General features: G+C 34.9%; 1 pseudogene; it reads right to left on the bottom strand.

Moving 5' to 3' along the window:
- Positions 1 to 17,966, bottom strand: part of LOC140051171 (dynein beta chain, ciliary-like) — a 43,632-nt pseudogene extending 25,666 nt beyond the window's left edge.
- Between the last annotated feature and the right edge of the window lie 4,415 nt (positions 17,967 to 22,381).

Genomic DNA, 22,381 nt, shown 5'->3' with positions numbered 1-22,381 from the left:
GAAACAACATCTGGGATTGGACAGCGAATGAAGCTGGTATAAAAACAACATTCGAGTTGAACCTGCCTAAAAAAACCTCTGAACTAATAATAATATCGAAAATTTATAAAGCACATTTTACGAGTCTCACAGCACAACATGAAAAGAATAACTATTGAAAAAGGTGAGTTTTCAGGAGAGATTTGAATTGAAAACGGGATGGAATGAGGAAATTGGTTCCAGATCTCTGGTGCCTGAGCAAAGAAGCCCTTTGATATAAAGGTAAATGGATGAATTGCACTGGTGGCACAGAGATAGGGATAGGAGCAATTATACGAAATGAGATTTAAAGGTAAAATAATTGCAAAGAAAAACTACCTTAGTTGCGTGCATCAGCTGTTGCCAATGACGTTCCCTGATAGCAGGATTTTGCAACTCACTGACAGCACGTAGTGACGTCAACATGTTTTTGACGGTTGAATCAAGACCACCATACGCGTCCCACGCACGCATCTCTTTGTCAAGACTCCTGATGTCTTTAGCAAACTTCTTGCAGTCCATTTCCATCTGTTCAACGTTGATCTCCTGCCAAAGAGTTGTCTTCCAGTCATCGATACTGGAACGTACTAGAATGATCATATCCCAGAGAGTCTTCAGCATGCCCACTTCTTTTCTGCAGACCTTCAGTTGTCTGTAGTCTGGTACGTTGACCTCAAACAGACTAGCAGATGCTTGTAATGATGCCATTTGAGTTTCCATCTCAAATATTTCATAATGGCACTAGAAAATTAAATTTGCAAACATTTTAATCAACAAAAGATGAATTTTTACTGCAATTTATTGACATACAGTATTCTAAAAAATATAACTTTCTCTGATCAACTAAATACTACTATAGTATCAGTTTTATAAATTGTTAAAATGTAGATAGGTAAACAAATACTTACATTATCGAGAGCTGGGTATGGTTCTTCAAAAGAAAACCTAAATGGAGCTTCTTTTCTAAACCTCTCTCTGAATTCATGTTGTTTGACCTGTAAATAGAGTTAAAAATACTATTAGTAGAAATTTGAAATACCTCAAGTGTGTATGAAAAGCAGTGTTCATTAGCCAGTTGATTGGTCAGCATATTTAGTATTCTTATGCTTGAACTAAGCCTAGCACTCCTATGTGCAAAACCTCACAAAAGGAGTTACAATTAGTTCCTTTATAGAAAATAAGACTGCAAAAACTCTTACATCAAATGATGTGCATTTACGTCTGATAATGGCGACCTCGTTGGCCTGCAACGGAGCCACATGTTGCTTGACTGTGATTGCAATCTTTTTACTGTTATTCCACTGTTCTGGCAATTCCTGCAGCTGCTGGTGAACCTCGTCTGGCATCTCTTGATCGTAGGTCTTCAGTAGTTCAATTGTCTGCTTGAGAGGCTCAAACATCTCGTCGGTGGATGATTGTCGTTCTTTGACTGCTAGTAGATGACCCATTACACTTACTAAGCCATCGTAGTCTCCTTCCTCTACTGGTTTAGTCAATCTGCTATCAGCTACTTTGATAAACTCTTGAAGGGCAGCCAGGCTAGATTGAGATAAATGAATTATTATTATTTGGACCAAAACCAGAATCGTGTTATGGTTTAAAAAAAAAACAAATATTGTGCGTTAATCCAACAGTGTGTCCGATTTTGAGAGAGAAAAAATAGAGAAATTGTATAGAAAGCACAATTATTAATTAAATCTAAAAAGAATGCAATAAATATTACCTGTTTGTGACATGGTCAATGAGATGTTGTTTAAACATAAAGCTCCATCTCTTGACAATGTTAAGTAGCGCTTGCTTAAAAGGTTTGGCGTCAACTCGGAACCAACAATCAAATGTCTGTACCGGTACAATCTCATCTACCTCCCCATAGATCTTCTCATATGTATCAACCTAAATAAAGTACAGCAATTAAGGTTAAATAATTGTAAGATTGTCTAAAGTTGTCAAGTCCAAAAGGCCACAAATACAGAAATTACAATCAAACATTTGGGGCAGTTGGCATTGGGGGATTGTAATCTATTAGCTTATTATTAGCAATTTCCGAAGATTTCTAAGTGTTAAAAATGTTTTAAACCTCTTTGAAATATTACCTACAAGATATGGATGATGGAAGGGAGCACACAATAGCTTTACTTCACTTAAATACCCATAAGGTCTGTTAAACGGAAAAAAATTCAACTAAAGGATTAAACAAAATTTAAAATACCTGTTCCTTGAATTGTTCTAAAGTTGGCGGGCATTCTGGAACGCCATCTTCAGCGTGTGCTTCAATCTCTTCTGTGGTGAGTACATGGTTGTAAAGGAGGAAACTGGAACTGACGCATGAATTCTTGCCGGTCGTCAACCCACAGATATGCGTAGCTGTCAAAGGAATTGCGGTATTCTTGAGCTTTGTTCATGATTGTCTGCACCCTGTCCATCATCTCTTGACGCATGTCTGACAGTTCCATCATGTCTTCCAAATCAGTCTGCAAATCAAAAGGACCAAAGTTTAATAAGAATACAAGAGATCATAAAAGCAATTGGAAGAAGCAAAATATTTTGCATTGTGCCATTCTATTTATCTATGTAAATCACATTATTTCATATTTGAGATGGCAATTGGATTTCTTAACAATATTCATCTATTTATTTTATATATTTACAGTATGTTAATGTAACTAGTTTTTAGTGGGCTTCCTATCATAAGCCCTTTAGGGTTTCTTGGAGGTCCCTTTTATCTTTTAAAAATTTGTTTTACTCTTTTTTTGTTATGCGTTTATTGTTTGTTTATGAGTAGAATAAATAGAAATTGATTGATTGAGAAATTGACAAAACAAAGCTTAAAATTGAGAAAAAAATTCTTTTGATACAGACCTGGTAATGTTCAGCACCACTATGCTCTGCCAATCTCTTGACAAGAGATGCCATCTTGTAGATATCACTGACAAGCATCTCTACAAGATCATAGAAGCCATCAGCGATGCCATAATCCAGCGATGGCTGGAAGACCATGTCTGGGACCTGCAGCTCAAGGCGTGCTTCAAGGAGTGGTGCCAGACTCCTTGGTGTTGGTGTTTTCCAGAAAGAAGTTCAGACTACAGTGGATGCAGTTGAAGAAGCCGTCTACTACCATGTCATCGAGGAAATCAACGTATGCCTTCCAAATGTCTGATGATGCATCAGCTTTAAACAGATCAAGATTTTCCTAATAAAAAAGATATTTTACATGTAAGACTTAAAACTGGTAATAAGAAAAAAAACCTTGTTGATTTTATTGGCTTTAAAAAAGTTGAGACCTTTTTGGTAGGTTGGTGGGTATGGGATATTCAATGGTAGGTTGGTGGGTATGGGATATTCAATGGTAGGTTGGTGGGTATGGGATATTCAATGGTAGGTTGGTGGGTATGGGATATTCAATGGTAGGTTGGTGGGTATGGGATATTCAATGGTAGATTGGTGGGTATGGGATATTCAATGGTAGGTTGGTGGGTATGGGATATTCAATGGTAGGTTGGTGGGTATGGGATATTCAATTTATTCACTTTATTGCATTATGTAACCTGTGATGAAGTTGACAATGAGGTGATTTATTTGTCGGTGGAGCATAACAAAATAAGGCACAAATGCCTATATTCAAAGGTGTCACTATGATTCTTCTAGTTCGAGTCTTGTGGTCGTAGCGCTTTAGAGAAAATCTATTTGGTTAAGCGCTATACAATTAAAGACAATTATTATTACTATTAAAAGACAAAACTCATGTCATTTTAGTTTGACTAACGACAAAACAAACTTAAATTACACTTTCATCAGTAACAAATCTTACCTTGACCAGGGCATGAATCTTCTCTCCAGCAACAGTAATCTCATTGTATTTAAAATACAAATATAAGATACATCATCTTATTAAAGCTACTATTAATATATTTCAAATCATTGGTGGCGCTGTTGAAAATAACTTTATAAAGTTATAATTATTTGCAATTACTTTGCAATTAATCTAATAATCATTGATGCATTCACTCTACTTTTACATGTACACTCTTAAACCATTGCATAGTCTGGGCTCCAGACGGAGTTTTGTTTTAATATTAGTAAAAATATAAATATTTTTGCACATATGGCGTTTCATACTTGTATTACTTGAGTTTGTATTTTCAGACAAAAATCGCGGTCGAAATAAAAACAAATAAATAAAAAAAAAAGACAATAAATACAGACTTGGGGCAAGTCTAACCATTGCACTATGATAATTGTGCACACAGAAGCTATCTGTACAACATTTATTTATCAATGCATAGAAGGATGTAATATACAGATAAACAAACATTGAAAGGAAACACAACTAGAAGATACAACACAAACTTACTATATCTTACAAATCATTGGTGGCGCTGTTGAAAATAACTTTACATAATAACTTGATGAAGGCAGAAGGTGTATAATTATCATTTGTTTCAATTAATCTAATAATCATTGATGAATTCACTCTCCTGACACTAAAGGGAAACTTTTACATGCACACTCTTAAACCACATTGCACATAGGCCTACTATGATAATTGTGCACACAGAAGCTTTGCTGTAGGCCTACGCATACAGACAATTACTTGCATATCTAGACACATTGACCTAATTAACAGCAAAAAAAAAAGCAGAACTTTCACACCCTGGTCTAAATCAGTGCTAAAAAGTGTGGGATTTGTATTTGTAGGAATAGCTAGATGCCCGGAAATCGCCATCAGACACTAGAACGTTTTGTGTACAATGTTTTTTTTTTTAAACCTACATCCATCTCAGCCCCAATCATGGTTGGAGCCGGCTGACTGAACACAGATTGATGCGGTTTAAAAGAATTTTCATTACAATAATCATTTTTAATTTTGTAAGGGTGACCTCAATTCCTCCCACTATACTCTACACCTCTGTATTACTAAAGTTTTTTTTTTACTATTAGTGGGCTCGAGAACCCCGTCTCGCCCTCTATCAAACTCCACCCCCACCCCCAAAATCTTTCTGTTAGTTTTTTATTCTTTTCTTTTTTCACCCTTCAAAAAATAGGTAGAGGAAGCTGGGTATTTCCTTAATCAGCTAGTTGTGGTTTATTATACTCAATTATTTCCTTCCTTTATTTTCTCTCTGTAGAATAATGTCGCATACATCTCTTATGAAGATACACAATATTACAAACCATACGGTATGAGTAGTCATTGAGTAGGCCTACACAATTTCTCTCTCTCTCTCCGGAACTGTCAATAATGCATCATATAGAGGAAATTGTTATATATTAATGTACAACAAATGGATATGTGAAATTAATAGAGGATTTCTTGAACTTCGGTTTAATAATTAATTGGAACTTACAAAACTTTCTAACGACATCTACATACAAGGAAAATGGCCAGCGGATTTCTCTAAATCTGTAGTAATAACCTTGGAGAAGAAAGTAAACACCCAACGATGTGATGAACACCGAACGATAAGTCTCATAACGCATACATCTAAGATAACACTTAAGGCATTAAATGACAGATTGGCATCAAAACTTGCAGAGTATATTGGGAAGGATCAATTTGGTTTTGTAAAAGGAAGAAGCACCAGAGATGCGATTGCTGTGCTGAGAGTGATGGGAGAAAAATCCTTAGAATATGGTAACGAATTGTATATATGCTTTGTGGATTATGAAAAAGCATTCGACAGGATTAATTGGATCAAATTGATGGACATCTTGTATAGAATTGGTGTTGACTATCGGGACAGACGGTTATTTTGGGAGCTGTATATCAATAAATCTGCATCAATTATAATAGACGGGCAGTTATCTGAACCAGCACAGATAGGTAGAGGTGTCAGACAAGGAGGAATACTGTCAACTAACTTCTACAACATTTATGAAGAATTTCTACTTTCAGAAGCACTTACAGACTGTAGTGATGGAGTAAAAGTTGGTGGTCACAGAATCTCAACTGTACGGTTTGCTGATGATAAGGCTGTGATGGATAACTCTAATGTCGGTCTCCAAAGAATATTAACGAAAATTAATGAAGCAGGGAAAAAATATGGAATGAAGATAAACACCAGAAAAACTAAAGTAATGTGCATTACAAAAAGAGCAAATGTACAAATGGAAATATATGTTGATGGGGAAATTATTGAACAAGTTGATTCCTTTTGCTACCTGGGAACAAAAATAACAACAGATGGCAGATGTAAGAGTGAGATTCTAAGGAGAATAGGAATGGCAAAGGGGAAATTCCTAACAAACAGAAAATTCTTAACAAGTAAAGCAAGTATTGAAACAAGAAAAGAAATGGTTAAAGCATTAGTATGGAGTGTTGCATTATACGGATGCGAAACATGGACATTAAAAAAAGAGGAAATAAACAGAATAGATGCATTTGAAATGTGGTGTTGGAGAAAAATGCTAAAAATTCAATACACAGAGCACAGAAGGAATGATGACATTTTGAATGAAATATAAGAGAAGAAAGACAACTAATGAAACGCATTAATGAACAGCAGAAGAAATGGATTGGTCACAGTATTAGAAATGGAGGATTATTGAAAATAGTGATGGAGGGTACAGATACGATGGAAAAGCAGGTAGAGGAAGGAAGAGAAAAATGCTACTGGATAGACTTAAAAATGGAAACAAATATTACCAACTAAAGGACAAAGCATTAAATAGAGAAGAGTGGAAGAAAATGACTGTCATGGACCTGCCAATTGGCAGATGACAAGGTAGACAAGGTAGGTAGGTGCACCACAAATTTATTTCCTATATTGTATCTCATGGGCAGTAAAAAATGCTATGGGGCTGGGTTAAAGAAGTGGTGGGAGGGGAGCATACATGGTATCACAAGGACGACAGGTGTAATCTGTGTTTGGGTTAATATTGGTCACTCTTTAGCAGTTTTTAAATGATGGATTAGTTGCGTGTATAGTCCTAAAATAGTAAATGGTTTACATGAGTATTTCAAGTTTGTATTCTGGTGTAAATAGCTGTACATAGATTTAATCATAGTGTTGTTGTTTAATCTTGTATCCTCACATGTTATATAATTAACAAGTTTTGATTTCTGTTACCTCATAATTACAGACAGGTAAATGAGTGTTGGTGTTTCAAGCTGAATTTTAAATTGTTTATTGATATTTACACCTTGATAAATTGGTAGTATTCAATGACATAATAATACAATTCTCTACTGTATTTGTTTTAATATTTATAATGTATGGATTGTGGTTGAAAATATTAATAAACAAAACCAAATAAATTTGTTTTATTTTTAACATATTTTGTTTTTGTTTTTCACTGTGAAATAATACAGTAATTTTACAAATGCAATAGCCAATTTAGTAAGATGAGTTTTGTAAATTCATATTGCCATATTTCCTCTACCATAATACTATAATAGCTCTTAGTAAATAAATAATTAATCATTTAAATTACAGGCAGTAGACACTTTGTGTTGTAAAAAGTATACAGTAATCTATTATTATAATATACTAGATGGTATGCTCGCTTCGCTCGCGTACCATCTAGGTCGTGCCCACAGATGGTTCTCGAATACATAATAATTTCAGCGTTAAAAAACTGGCGATTTCAAATGTACGTACCGCAGGACAATAATACATGTTGTTTACAGGAACGAATAAATAGACACTGTAATTTATGTACTCAACTAAAATTAGCACCATGGGAATTACTTCCGAAAGAGAAACTTGTCACAAAATGAGACCAATTGTTTAAGTCAAATTTAAACAAACTTGATTTGTGTTTTGTATGTAACATTAGGGTTGAGGGATGGGGAAGAGGATGGGTGCAAAGAGGAACAATTTTTAAATATTATTCTTTATCCATTTAGTAACGAAATATTAATTGAACTTATTCAACCTTATGTTCCCAAGCGGTCTCTGAGATCTAGATCTGAGTCTCTTCTTGCCCATATATTTCATCCTTCCACTAAGTTTTATGGAAATCGTTCATTTTCTTCGGCATCCGTTTCTCTATGGAATGCGTTGCCTATTGAAATCCGTCAGGCTACTTCCACAAGTGTCTTCAAAACTCTCCTCAAAACCCACTTTTTAATTTGTAAATTTCTAAATTGTTCTGTCTTTGTAAAGCGCATTGAGGCTTTCAGCATAATGCGCTATCAAGTACCAGTTATTATTATTATTATTATTATTATTGTTTTCATGTTTTACAAATAATATACCACTAAACACAGTAAAACACAGTAAAACATTGCGATGTAATACTTTGTTGAAACTATCACCGTCCTAGTCGATTGAAATAGTACAGTAGCCCCTACATGTAACGATACATCACTACGACGTGTATATGTTTATATAATGTAAAACAATTTGTGAAAACCACCTCTATTCGGGGAAAATCATAAATTCGATTTAATCGTCAATAAATATTAAATTATCTAACTCAACTTAATTAGTAGGCCTAATGGTTTTCAAATGTTTCCTAGAACCAATTCATACTTAAGTTGGTTCCTACCCTACCCACCAAAGTTGTTCTGCGTTTAGGGCATGTGATGTACCATAGGCCTATCCTCTACAGGTTTTACAACGCTACTCATGCCAGTGAGGGAAGGGTGATGATGTGGGTGGTTTAACTGCAATAATAAAGATTTATACATAATATACGGCGAGTGAAAACGCTAGCTCTTTATCCGTTTAAAAAAAAAATATATCCAACCTCTGCAGCACAGATTGAAAAAAAAATGGATCGAATTTCTGTTATGAGTATACAGTACTTGCCTTTACGACGCCTGAGGGAATAGACACTTGTGGAACGGAGATTGGAATGTTCCATTCATCGCAAATCTATACATTTGTATAAACGTATATTAAATCTATCAAAATAGTATTTTTTAAAGAAAATCGGCCTGTCTTCAACATTATGATGCTGTACTCGAGCAGCTGTTCAACCGGTTTTCAGCCATTAAAAACAATTATCGTAGGAGGAGATAGGAAAATGCGAAGCATACTCGTATTATCGTCTGCGGGTATTTTTCAAGACGGATATCCATTAGACAGTGTATACCACGATCGAAAAACACCCCTATTTGGGGCAAATCGTTGAACCTAAATTTGTTTTAATCGTCAATAACTAATTATCGAACTCAATTTAATTAGTAAACAGGGTTACATCAGGCGGTTAAAATCAGTACCGAAAGTACGAACCAACTTTATATACCATCGAGTAAACATTCTAGAAATAACGCGCGATTTACCGAATTTTGCCCTTACGTAAATTTATATATAGATACACAACCAAATTAAATACCGCCACCAATCACAAAAAGAAATTTTCAATAATAAACAAAAAACGCCGGTGACTAGAAATTAGTGATAAAAAACACGAAATGGCGGATATAAATCGGGCTAATTCTCCTATGAATATTTACCGAGAAGATTTACTAGAAACTAAAGAAGATATTGATCATGCTCAATCAATATTACAAGATCAAATGACACGCAAAGCTCGTATCCTTTCGCCTAGCTAGCTAGGCTAGTCAATAGCCGTCGATTGTTGTTTTCAATCGAGGGTTGATTGTGTTGCCATGCACTCGGCGTCTCGTTACCAGGGGCGAATATTCATACGGCCTAGCCTACGAATTTATTGCATTATACCAATGGGTCTCTTTGATTAGTGTCACCAATTTCTACATATATTTCTGTACTACTAGGCCTATCCTCGGGCATAATAAAATACCACAATACCAATCAATTTTTTTCCTAAATCAGAGGGTTTCCCTGAGTATAGTCTTACCCCACAAAGAAAGTTGGCCCAATTTCGTGTTCTATAGGAGAGGGATTATACCAGAGAACATACAGTAGTTATGCTTACCAGTTAATAATAATATAAAAAAGCCATGCTTTATAAAACTCCCACCGTGATGTCTATACAATATTATAGTACAGAAAAAAGAAGAAAGAAATGTCATATTTAAGCTATAATTAGCTTCTTAACCGACCCATAAACATCAAGCAAGTACCAAGCAAATATGAGAATTTGAACACAGGAACGCATGCATTTAGTGTCACTTTTTGTGTTTTCCTATTAAGAACTTTCAGCATTCTTGGTTGGCAGCATCGAACGCGTCAACGAACGAATTGCAAACCTAGACCGAGAGCTGCAGATGTTCTCCTCGCTCGTAATTGACAGCAGAGGGTCAAATGTGGAGGAGAGTAGAACGCCCTCACCACCCCAAGACAGAATACTTACCAAAGGTCCTCCGACTTGTTTGTATTGTAACTTTCTAATCATGATACTAACTGATTGTGTATGGTGTAGTAAATTTGGTGCACTGGCTGGTAGTACAGTAGTATGATCAGGGAGTTAACCTCCCTGTTATGATAATAGCAATATGTTATTTTTCCATGACAAAATCCAAAACACATTTAGTATCAATTATTATATATTATTTTTCCAATAATTCATATTATTACTATATTAGTTTAATATCATGATTTATTTTATAGCTCAAGACGTCAAACAATTGAATCAATTTGCAGGAGTTTACTCTGTGAAATCAAGTAAGCAATTTATTATTATTTGATCCTCTATCCTGAATGAACTAACTGCATGATATCTATTCTACCCATCCCACAAACTCCATAAGGTCTTCCCTTTTATTACACTACCTAATCATCATCATATCCTTATTTTTACTTCCCTACACTACCTATCGTTCCCACAAACTCCATAAGGTCTTTTCCCCTTTTCTTACACTACCTAATCATCATCATATCCTTCTTTTCACTTCCCTAAATAATAATAATAAATGAAAACTTATATAGCGCCGGTATCCTCCACCCATGTGGCGCTCATGGCGCTTTGTGCATTAACAACGTGCGAGAACATCAGCGAATAGCGACGTCTTTAGGTTGGTCTTGAAACTGTTTAGACTAGTTGAGCATTTAACTGTTGCTGGTAAGCTGTTCCATACACTTGCGGCCGCAACGTAAAAAGATCTCTGACCCCATTGATTTTTCGCTCTACGCTCTTGAAGAAGGTTTTGTGACAATGATCGTAGGCCTCTGCGGGATGATTCGTAACGATCCACAAGGTCAGATAAATAAGCAGGAGCACTGTCATTTAGGATCTTAAATACAAACAACGCAAGTTTGTACTTAATACGTTGTTGAACAGGCAACCAATGCAAATCCATCAGAACAGGAGTTATGTGAGCGTTTGATTTTGTATAAGTTACAATTCTAGCTGCCATATTTTGCAAGCGCTGCAAACGTTGTATTTGAGATTTTGGTATGCCAAACAACAAGGCATTACCAATGTCAATTTTAGAAGTGACAAATGAGTGTACAATCAATTCAGCTGTTTTCTTGTTAAGATTACCGCGAATACGACCAAGGTTCCTAATCGATATGCATGCTGCTTTGGATACCGTTGTTATTTGTGTTCCCTACACTACCTATTGTTCCCACAAACTCCATAAGGTCTTTTCCCCTTTTTTTACACTACCTAATCATCATGATATCCTTCGTTTCACTTCCCTAGACTACATAATAATATCCTTTTGCCTTCTCACTAACTGCATGCATATTCTTAATCCCATTTTAGGTAATCATTTATCTCTAGATGAAGGTATGGTTTTGTCTGTCAAAAAAATTGTATAATTGTGGGTGTCTGTATTAATAACCACATATAAATGATAACATTTATTAATAAAGTCTATATTTTTTTCAGTAATCTACTAACTTCAGTGAGTTTTGTTTATTTTTATGTGGTTAATAATCCTTAACAATATCCTATGGGTCTGTATCTGTATTTATACATAAGCCTACTGTAGCTCAAACAATATCCTATGGGTCTGTATCTGTATTTATACATAGGCCTGCTGTAGCTCAAACAATATCCTATGGGTCTGTATCTGTATTTATACATAAGCCTACTGTAGCTCAAACAATATCCTATGGGTCTGTATCTGTATTTATACATAAGCCTACTGTAGCTCAAACAATATCCTATGGGTCTGTATCTGTATTTATACATAAGCCTACTGTAGCTCAAACAATATCCTATGGGTCTGTATCTGTATTTATACATAAGCCTACTGTAGCTCAAACAATATCCTATGGGTCTGTATCTGTATTTATACATAGGCCTACTGTAGCTCAAACAATATCCTATGGGTCTGTATCTGTATTTATACATAGGCCTACTGTAGCTCAAACAATATCCTATGGGTCTGTATCTGTATTTATACATAAGCCTACTGTAGCTCAAACAATATCCTATGGGTCTGTATCTGTATTTATACATAAGCCTACTGTAGCTCAAACAATATCCTATGGGTCTGTATCTGTATTTATACATAAGCCTACTGTAGCTCAAACAATATCCTATGGGTCTGTATCTGTGTTTATACATAAGCCTACTGTAGCTCAAACAATATCCTATGGGTCTGTATCTGTATTTATACATAAGCCTACTGTAGCTCAAACAATATCCTATGGGTCTGTATCTGTATTTATACATAGGCCTACTGTAGCTCAAACAATATCCTATGGGTCTGTATCTGTATTTATACATAAGCCTACTGTAGCTCAAACAATATCCTATGGGTCTGTATCTGTATTTATACATAAGCCTACTGTAGCTCAAACAATTTCCTATGGGTCTGTATCTGTATTTATACATAAGCCTACTGTAGCTCAAACAATATCCTATGGGTCTGTATCTGTATTTATACATAAGCCTACTGTAGCTCAAACAATATCCTATGGGTCTGTATCTGTATTTATACATAAGCCTACTGTAGCTCAAACAATATCCTATGGGTCTGTATCTGTATTTATACATAAGCCTACTGTAGCTCAAACAATATCCTATGGGTCTGTATCTGTATTTATACATAGGCCTACTGTAGCTCAAACAATATCCTATGGGTCTGTATCTGTATTTATACATAGGCCTACTGTAGCTCAAACAATATCCTATGGGTCTGTATCTGTATTTATACATAAGCCTACTGTAGCTCAAACAATATCCTATGGGTCTGTATCTGTATTTATACATAGGCCTACTGTAGCTCAAACAATATCCTATGGGTCTGTATCTGTATTTATACATAAGCCTACTGTAGCTCAAACAATATCCTATGGGTCTGTATCTGTATTTATACATAAGCCTACTGTAGCTCAAACAATATCCTATGGGTCTGTATCTGTATTTATACATAAGCCTACTGTAGCTCAAACAATATCCTATGGGTCTGTATCTGTATTTATACATAGGCCTACTGTAGCTCAAACAATATCCTATGGGTCTGTATCTGTATTTATACATAAGCCTACTGTAGCTCAAACAATATCCTATGGGTCTGTATCTGTATTTATACATAAGCCTGCTGTAGCTCAAACAATATCCTATGGGTCTGTATCTGTATTTATACATAGGCCTGCTGTAGCTCAAACAATATCCTATGGGTCTGTATCTGTATTTATACATAAGCCTACTGTAGCTCAAACAATATCCTATGGGTCTGGTACTGGTACTGGTACTGGTTCAAATAACCATCTCACAGAGACATCTGGTAGCCATTGACTTGAAGTTGGCATTTGGATGTGTTACTTTTAAATGTAGGCCTACAGTATGAGAGTGACTACTACCAAATTACACAGTCACAAAACAACTTATAAAACAGTTCATATATACAGTTAAAACATTGCTGGGAATTATAAATTTCTGTTGAAGCAGGCTCTAATGAAGTTGCATCTAGTAAGTTGACTTTGTTGTACAACTCTATCAAGTACTGATGGTATCTTCCGACCTCTTCGTTTACTTTGTGTTGTGTGAAAAGTAAGAATTTTTGTAGGATCTTCATTTTCTTTTCTAATTACATGTCCGATCCAGTTGAATTGTTGCTTGTAGACATATTCTTCTAGCGGTTGACAGCCAGTAATTTTGTAGAGATCGTCATTATCAATTACGTAACGCCAGTCTATATAGTTTTCATCTGTTTCTTCATCTGAGGATATGTCTACATGGTTTGGTGGGCAGACTCTTTGAAAGCCATTCACTAGCATTCTTCTTAGGAAGGTTTTGTATGTTGTGCTAAGTTTGGACATTTCACTTCCTGTTGCCCTCCAAGCATGGCAACCATAGGTGAGTCTACTCCTAACTAGACCATTAAGAAACATCATTCTTGTTTGTAGGTGGATTTTTCTGTTGGTAAGCAATGCCCTATTCTCTGCAAATGCTCCTTTGGCTGAATTGATTCTGTATTTTACTTCTTGATCTCCAATATGAACATCATTGTAGGTAGCCCATACACCAAGGTATCTAAAGTGTGTTACGTTGTTAATGTGTACGCCGCCAATTTGTATGATGCATCTTGGGTATTCTTCAACTTCCTCTTTCCAGTTCCATATAATGGTTTCTGTTTTGGGGGCACTAATTCTTAGACCAAATTCCAGACAAACTTTATTCAAGATGTTCACAATGGTTTGCAGTTCTTCTTGTGACCAGGAGCTTACAGCAAAGTCGTCAGCATAGCCACTTTCAAAGTCGTCATAGATGCCCCTTGATGGTGCTTTACATCTTTGAGCACGATTTGTAGCTTCAATAGGAATTAAGGTATTGTATCATTTAGGCCATCCAAACTAGCATCTTTACAGCGTTGTTTGAACACTCTAATAACGTAATCAAAATATTGGTTAAACATGCTGGTACTCTCAATACCACCCTGTCGCACCCCAGAAGATGTTTCGAACTTATCATCACTCGGATCGTCGTCAGCAAGGTATGCTTTCGTTGAGCTGTACAGTGATTGTATAATGTCAATCATAGTAGTAGACTGGTTTAAGTGAAACCTATTACGAACGCTTAGGAAAAGAAGATTACGATTCACATGGTCGAATGCTGCTGTTAAATCAATGAAGCATGTATAGAGTTTGCGATTTGAGCGATACGCAATTTCCTGGATCTGCTTGATTACATATATAGCATCATTGCACCCTCTGTTGGACCTGAATCCAAACTGTGTGCGTAGAAGTTGACTTTCATAAAAGATGGAAAAACGTGAAAGAATGATAACCATAAGTATCTTTGAAAATGTAGACCCAATTGATATTCCTCTATACATTGATGGATCAAGTGGACTGCCTTTTTTTTTCCAAATGGTTGTTAATTTGGACAGTCCCCAATCACTTGGTACTTCTTTCGTTCTCCAAATTTCCTCAAACAGTCTATTAGTCTAGGACAAAAATCTGAAAAGATGCTTAGAAATCAATTTAGGGGGAGTGGAATGTTAGAGGCTGTCAACATAGCCAGATATCCTAATTAATCCCTTCTGATCACTCTAGGCCCTGTTGACACTTAATTTTTTGCCTCGTCTTGAAATGGCGGCCATTTTACAAAATGGCCGCCAATTTTATATAAAATGTGCATAAAATCGGATCTAAATAAGATAGATGCACGATCTTGGTGTCTAAACACATGTACTTCAGACACGGAATCCATTAGGCCTTGTTCAAACTTCAATTTTTGCCTAGTATTGAAATGGCGGCCATTTTTCAAAATGGCCGCCAATTTTATATAAAATGTGCATAAAATCAGTTCTAAATAAGGTAGATACAAAATCTTGGTGTCTAAACACATGTACTTCAGACACGGAATCCACTAGGCCTTGTTGACACTTCAATTTTTGCCTCGTATTAAAATGGCAGCCATTTTTCAAAATGGCCGCCATTTTTATATAAAATGTGGATAAAATCAGATCTAAATAAGGTAGATACACAATCTTGGTGTCTAAACACATGTACTTCAGACACGGAATCCATTAGGCCTTGTTGACACTTCAGTTTTTGCCTCTTATTAAAATGGCAGCCATTTTCAAAATGGCCGCCATTTTTATATAAAATGTGGATAAAATCAGATCTAAATAAGGTAGATACAAAATCTTGGTGTCTAAACACAAATACTTCAGACACGGAATCCATTAGGCCTTGTTGACACTTCAGTTTTTGCCTCGTAATAAAATGGCAGCCATTTTTTAAAATGGCCGCCATTTTTATATAAAATATGCATAAAATCAGATCTAAAAAAGTTTTTTGGACAAGTAGTTCTCGAGAAAATGCTGATTCAGTTTACTTTAGGCTTTAAGACTGCTCGCCGGCTTTTGAAAATTCTCTCCTATCTCTTAAAAATAGCAGGTCTGAAAATAATACTAAAAAGTGGTCCAAAATTGGGACCGTGGTCCGGATTGCCTCCAAAATGTAATGGAGTGGAACTTGACCACATATCTATCTAACCCTAATTTTGGTAAAGATCTTGCAATAACTTTTTGAGTAATCCTGCTAACAAACAGACAAACAAATGAAAGCACTCAGAAACTGAGTGAAGTACTTGGCAAAATATATCCACTGATAGGGAGCATGTTGAATGATACATTTTTTTGCTTTAGATATTAGCTTGACATAGTTCAAATCCAGCTGATTCGGGTACGCGATAGACTACATATATCTCCTTAGCGGAGGTAAATAATATTAGTTTATGTAGGCCTAATAGGAGGGCCTACACAGTCAAGATGAAACATCTGTGAAGTTACATGCAAATGAATTCAACAAAAGCTGAGGCTTTAAAATCCTAGTCATGGCTCTATACAAACTAAACCTTTACCAATTTGTAAAACAAATTCCAGATTTTCGATTTCATGAACAGATAAATTAGGTAACCATTTTGAAAAATGTTAGCTACTGTGCACTTAACTTTAAAAATTAATTAATTAAACTATTTAAATTTATTTATTATAGATTTAATGGATTCCTTGCCTGAAAAAAACATGTGTTTAGACACCAAGATCGGGCATATACCTTATTTAGATCCGATTTTATGCACATTTCTATAAAATTAGCGGCCATTTTTCAAAATGGCCGCTATTTCAATACGAGGCAAAATCTGAAGTGTCAACAAGGCCTAATGGATTCCGTGTCTGAAGTACATGTGTTTAGACACCAAGATTGTGTATCTACCTTATTTAGATCTGATTTTATCCACATTTTATATAAAAATGGCGGCCATTTTGAAAAATGGCTGCCATTTTAATACGAGGCAAAAACTAAAGTGTCAACAAGGCCTAATGGATTCCATGTCTGAAGTACATGTGTTTAGACACCAAGATTGTGTATCTACCTTATTTAGATCTGATTTTATCCACATTTTATATAAAAATGGCGGCCATTTTGAAAAATGGCTGCCATTTTAATAAGAGGCAAAAACTGAAGTGTCAACAAGGCCTAATGGATTCCGTGTCTGAAGTACATGTGTTTAGACACCAAGATTGTGTATCTACCTTATTTAGATCTGATTTTATCCACATTTTATACAAAAATGGCGGCCATTTTGAAAAATGGCCGCCATTTCAAGACGAGGCAAAAAATTAAGGGTCAACAGGGCTTAGAGTGATCAGAAGGGTTTAATTAGGATATCTGGCTATGTTGACAGCCTCTAACATTCCACTCCCCCTAACTCATTTTTTTCACATTTTTTGCCTCGACTATATGTACATGGTCGACGAATACTGGGTTCTCTGTGGCGACTTGCAACATTTCAGAAGCGACATCTAGGGTAGCTTTGCGACCTTTTAGATGTCCGATTGCATCAATAATTTCTTTCTTGGACGGAGGTTCATTGTCCATCTCAAATTCTGGTTGTCTCAGGTTGATAATATATTCTGGAGGTGTGCTAATTTCATCTGGGATTTTAAGGCTAGATTGGTCTGGATTAAAGTGATCTTTAAAGTGTTCACGTAATCCAGGACATTTTATAGGCTTTGGTGCTTTTCTTATAACATCACCGTGCTCCTTAGCTTTTCTCCATAAATCAAATATTTTTCTATTTTGGTGAGCTTCATTTAACTTGCTTGCTTCTTCATACAAATATTCATTCCGTAGTTCCTTCACCCTTATCTTAATTGCTTTCTGCATAGCCTTGATCTCCTCTTCTTATCTGTATTTGAGCTACATATTTATACATAGGCCTACTGTAGCTCAAACAATATCCTATGGGTCTGTATCTGTATTTATACATAAGCCTACTGTAGCTCAAACAATATCCTATGGGTCTGTATCTGTATTTATACATAGGCCTACTGTAGCTCAAACAATATCCTATGGGTCTGTATCTGTATTTATACATAAGCCTACTGTAGCTCAAACAATATCCTATGGGTCTGTATCTGTATTTATACATAAGCCTACTGTAGCTCAAACAATATCCTATGGGTCTGTATCTGTATTTATACATAGGCCTACTGTAGCTCAAACAATATCCTATGGGTCTGTATCTGTATTTATACATAAGCCTACTGTAGCTCAAACAATATCCTATGGGTCTGTATCTGTATTTATACATAAGCCTACTGTAGCTCAAACAATATCCTATGGGTCTGTATCTGTATTTATACATAAGCCTACTGTAGCTCAAACAATATCCTATGGGTCTGTATCTGTATTTATACATAAGCCTACTGTAGCTCAAACAATATCCTATGGGTCTGTATCTGTATTTATACATAAGCCTACTGTAGCTCAAACAATATCCTATGGGTCTGTATCTGTATTTATACATAAGCCTACTGTAGCTCAAACAATATCCTATGGGTCTGTATCTGTATTTATACATAAGCCTACTGTAGCTCAAACAATATCCTATGGGTCTGTATCTGTATTTATACATAAGCCTACTGTAGCTCAAACAATTACAAATGTTTTTATCTGTTTTGGTGTATGCTGCACATTGGATTGTTTATTAACACTTTTTCACTGGAAATGCAATGATTTACACCTTTTTGGTTTTAATAGTGTTTATACCTAACTATATTTATATATTTAAATTAAATACTACATCAACATCATCACAATCAAGTTGGTACCTTATCTTTGGACTGTCAGCGAAGTACAATCTAGCACTAAAAATAACCTTAATAATACTGTACTTCATGATATTTATAAATTATAAATGTTTCTCAAACAATCCAATGACCAGATTGGTCAAACATCAGAAATAAAACAAAATTGGTTTGGTTGTGGTAACTAACACTAGGCCAGTTTGTAATACGTTTTTATTAACATGTTCTATAATTCAATTTCATTCTAATGATTGCCATCAAAACTCCATATTAATTATGAATATGCTCATTGCAAATTAAAAGCAAACATGATTTCAATATTGACACTTTTTTAAAGCTTTACTTAATGATGGCAAACAGAAAGTTTGGAAAAAAGTACAAGGGACTAAAAAGGTAACATATAAATTTGCTTTCTTTACGCCTACAATTTTAAATTTGGATTAAAAAAAATAATATAGAGGAAACTAGTCTGGGCTCCAGACGGAATTTTTGTCTTAATATTAGTAAAAATATAAATATTTTTGCACATATGGCGTTGCATACGTGTATTACTTGAGTTTGGATTTTCAGACAAAAATCGAAATAAAAACAAATAAATAAAAAAAAAGACAATGAATACAGACTTGGGGCAAGTCTAAGAGCAAACAAGTAAAATAATTTCTTATCTGTTTTTTTTTTTGTGCTAATTTGTTATTATTATTCTAATAATATATAATTGAACAACTAAAAAAAAACATCTTAAATGTATTAAATTTATCAGGGAGACTAATTAAAAGATATTATTTATTATATAGAGCTGTAAAATACTGTATATTGTATAACAATATTGCTTATTGATACTAAAGTTATTTTGTGTGTTTGTGTTAAGCCAAAAGAGAAGGCATCCAGTACCAGACCAAAACTAGTGGAGGTTAGTGTTATGAATTTAGTTTTATACCTTTTCACATAAACTGTTATCAACTTGTAACCAGGTTTGATCTCCCAATTTATTACATGTTTTTCAATCTCTGGAGAAAGCATAGTTGCGTCCTATTTGATTACTAGATGATTGGTCAGTTTGATAACAGGGCATGCACGTGCACGCAGCAACAACTTGGAACTAAAAAAACGGGCCTCTTGTTGATGTGTTTTTCTCCCGAGATTCAGGAGATTTTCCAGAAAATTGTCTTTACACTATTGAAACCTTAGTTACAACTTATTACAACTTGTTACTTTTGGCAGGTGTGAAAAGGGTATAATTTGTCAATAATACTTGTTTGTAAAAGACCACTACCACCAGGGTTATTATATTTTGTTCTTCTGAGCTACCAATTTCTTTTAATTTGCAAGATTAATACAAAGCCATACAATTATTGGAAATTAGATTTTACACAATCTAATTTCCAATTGATCATACTGTACATTGTATATCCTTTATGACCTTTATTGACCTTTGACATATTATATGTTTTATGTACCTTTGACACACAGTTACACCAGTATCCTGGTTTTGAGAAAGACCGACTGACGCCAATACCGTATGTTGACGTACTCAAAATGCTGGAAAGAGTAACAAATGCGCAGACTGGTCTAAGCAAGAAACATCAATACAAAGCAGAGTTCCAACGCCTCTTCTTTTCTAAGATGTCCGAGGCCATTCTGGTGGTAGGTATTGTGTACACATTGACACAATGATCATTAATAAATGCTGCTAAAAACCTAGATGTTTACACCAATAGAGTTATGGTGTATTAGTGTACAATGCTGATAACAAGGTCAAATTGAACCCTCAGAGACAAAAAACAAAGGTGTTCAGACACATGACAATGATTATCATTACAGTAGAGGTTTTATCATTCTCCCGTTATTAGGAAATGTTCTGATTGGATACAACACTAAATTACAACATCAAGCAGTACACTTGACTGTTTTCATTAATACAGAGTCTATGATACATCCCTTGTAAAACGGAGCCACAGTGTTCACTCCAGATGTCGGGTTTTTAGAAATAGAACCCGAGATTTGTGTCACTTACCTTAATCAAACGACAAAAGACCTTTTCTTTTTTATGAAATATTATAACTTGAAATCCAGTATGTGTTTTAGTTGATTTAAAAGAGTGAATAGCAAGGCCTTGTTGGTGCAGCTGCATTTTCTAAATTAAAAAATGAGTAACTGCATATTAGCTAAGCTTACAACTTATCAAAACAAAATCTATTTTTAAGTTATAACCTGCATCAAACAATATGCCTTTGCTTGTTGCTACATTCCAAAAACTCTTTTTTTTACTATCAGAAATTAACTTAGGTTTATAGATTAAGATTAATATTTTTCATTCAGGATTTGTTTTGGTGGTTTTTTTTACATCGCTATCATCCAAGCAAAACATATCAAGAAAAAATATTCAATCGGGTGGCACACAACTATGCAAAGCTGTTACTATATGCTAAACACCCTAAATATAGAGATGTATTCTTTAAGGTAACAAGAGATTTTTTTTACAGTCATTAATTTAAATCTTGTTTTAAACTAGATGACACACAGTATACAAAACATCTATAAAATGTGTTTCAGGAGAATTTATTTACATTTTCTTTCAATGCAGTAATTGCATTTTTACCATATTTAAAGCTCTGTCTACACTATCAAACTTTATGTGACAAAAATGTGTGATGTGCCCAAATATGGTAGTGATATGACATCATCATGTCCATATATGGGCACATCACTTTTTTTGTCACATAAAGTTTGATAGTGTAGACAGAGCTTTAATCATGGTGACACACACCTATGCCAAATGGGATAATTGACTGATATAAACATTTTCTTTCAATGCATACGAACAATTTGAAATTGACTTTATTACTTCTCTAGGCCTACCCTGATCTTCTAGCACAGTCTGTCTACTGCTGCTTCTGCGAAGCATTTCCAGACTCCTGGCGGCAGTTCAACGATGACTTTAAAGAAGACCTTTGCATGTTGACCTCTCAATGGATTGCTGGAACTAAAGTTGTGCCCCGAACATGGATGAAATGGAATTATAATGCTCTTGAACCAACAGATATGAGGAAGGCTGAAATTATACAAAAAGATTCCAAAAAAGGTATTAGAATTAAAACAATCAAACAGTTCCATCAGTCTCAGTTTTTTAAACTTCCAAATACAGAGAATTATTTTTTTTTAAATGACAATGAGAGTTACTGTACAATTCCTTAAAAAAAAAACAATAACTGAATAGGTTCGTACAAAAATCTTGACCAGTGTGGAAGACTTCTGCATATTTGAGTTGTTACTTTATGTTCTTATAATGATCCTATTTGTCATGCGTCCAATTCTTTCCGTCCTTTGTCCTTTTTTTTTCATTTTCTTGATGTACCATCATTTTTATTTGTTTGTCTCCTCGTTATGTCTTTGATGTTCAATATTGTAATTTGTGATCTTTATGAGCAAAAAATAAAATAAACAAATTGTAATTGCAGGACGTGGTTTTAGCTTTGAATTTGAAACTCCAGG

This window comes from Antedon mediterranea, chromosome 1 (assembly GCF_964355755.1).
Source record: "Antedon mediterranea chromosome 1, ecAntMedi1.1, whole genome shotgun sequence".
Classification (NCBI taxonomy): Eukaryota; Metazoa; Echinodermata; class Crinoidea; order Comatulida; family Antedonidae; genus Antedon; species Antedon mediterranea.
This window is presented reverse-complemented; position numbering and strand designations above follow the sequence as displayed.